This window comes from Carassius auratus, unplaced genomic scaffold (genome assembly GCF_003368295.1).
Source record: "Carassius auratus strain Wakin unplaced genomic scaffold, ASM336829v1 scaf_tig00215269, whole genome shotgun sequence".
Taxonomy (NCBI): domain Eukaryota; kingdom Metazoa; phylum Chordata; class Actinopteri; order Cypriniformes; family Cyprinidae; genus Carassius; species Carassius auratus.
In genome coordinates, this window is record NW_020528017.1 from 1 (window position 1) to 1,595 (window position 1,595).

The 1,595-nt window shown below is 33.7% G+C and overlaps 1 long non-coding RNA gene across 1 annotated transcript; it reads left to right on the top strand.

The window, feature by feature from the left end:
* Positions 1 to 365: 365 nt before the first annotated feature.
* On the top strand, positions 366 to 1,289 carry LOC113094177 (uncharacterized). Its single transcript, XR_003287998.1, has 4 exons — positions 366 to 473; positions 731 to 861; positions 944 to 1,025; positions 1,147 to 1,289. It is a non-coding gene; the product is annotated as an uncharacterized LOC113094177 (long non-coding RNA).
* Positions 1,290 to 1,595: the final 306 nt, after the last annotated feature.

Genomic DNA, 1,595 nt, shown 5'->3' on the forward strand with positions numbered 1-1,595 from the left:
TAAGTAGCCATGTGCACACATTCCCCATTCTGATTTAAATCAATAAAAGTTCAGTAATGTATTGTAAAATGAATAGTAATACTTTATTTAATATTAAATAATCTATTTATTAAAGAATAGTAATTTATTTAATTATGTAATACTTTATTTAAATATATTTACAAAGTATTGTTATATTTTTTATATAAGTTTGTTTTTGTAGAACTGCTTTCATACTAATCCTACATGTTAGTTTTATCAGTCTTTTATCAACAGAAAAGTAACAAAAACTGACAATTTTATGAACAAGTGTCAGACCATGACAATGTGATGACACTTAGGAGCATTTAGATAGAGAAATATAAAAATAATTATTTTGCTCTTTCTTTAGGTAGTAAAGAATACAGAGCCAGCAGTTCATGTGAAAGGCCAGGACCCCCTTACTGCCTCAAAGCTGGCGGCTGCACCCTTAAAAGAGCAGAAACAACTCCTGGGTAAAGGATGTGCACACACAGTGTTAAAGTTGTGAGCAGTTTGAATCATGTTATATTACCTGCTTCTTAAACCAGTGATAGTAACATAAAGTAATAATACTCTTCAGTAGAGGGTGTGGTGCCGACACTTTATAGGGTCTATTTAGTGTAAAGCAGCAGATAGTTATCATATGGCTTCAGAAGGTTTGCAATATAGCACACAATCTATGTACTACATCATAATATGAAAACGACAAAACTGTTTGCATCCCATACAGGTGAGCGGCTGTATCCACTTATCCAGGCCTTGCATCCGACTCTTGCTGGAAAGATCACAGGCATGCTGCTGGAGATCGACAACTCTGAACTACTGCACATGCTCGAGTCTCCAGAATCCCTGCACTCCAAGGTTCACCTGCTCAAAAAATGTACTCAACAATCAGTCTCTGACCAGATTTTGTTTGATCATTGTGCTTTTCTGTACTGTGTAGGTTGAAGAGGCTGTAGCTGTTCTTCAGGCTCATCAAGCCAAGGGCCTGTCTGCAAAGTAAAGGGGCTCTGTAAGACTGAAATGTAATCTTATTGCATCGTTCTATCTTAATATTTGGCCTAAATCGTATATATAATGCCAATAAATAGCACATGCAATTGGCACACACAAATATTGACCAACTCTGTTCACATTTTTTTGCAGGCATGCACACTGAATGTCTATATATTGTTCTTGAGAATGGGGGAAAAGAAAACGGCACTACAGAGTCATATTATTAATGCATGATTTGCACACTACAAATGTCCTCTTGCTGTCCACAGGGTTTTTGATTTTGTTTATTAAAAGTAAAATGACAAAAGGATAAAAAAAACATTTATTTTTAATTTTTGTGTGCATTAAACATTACCCTGCAAAAAGAGTTTTGAGTGCCTTATTCTTATTACAGTGATTTTGAGTTTGTGGCAGGGACACATTTTGCAAGGACTTTTAAGAGCTTTTATTAAAATAAGTTTAAGTATAATTACATGAAATGCATTTCAATATATGAGCAGTTTAATTGCTTTTGTAAAGATGCTTTCATGCTTATCCTAAATGTTAGTTTAATTAATCTTAAAAATATATATAACAATCATATGTAAAGTTTTAAAGCA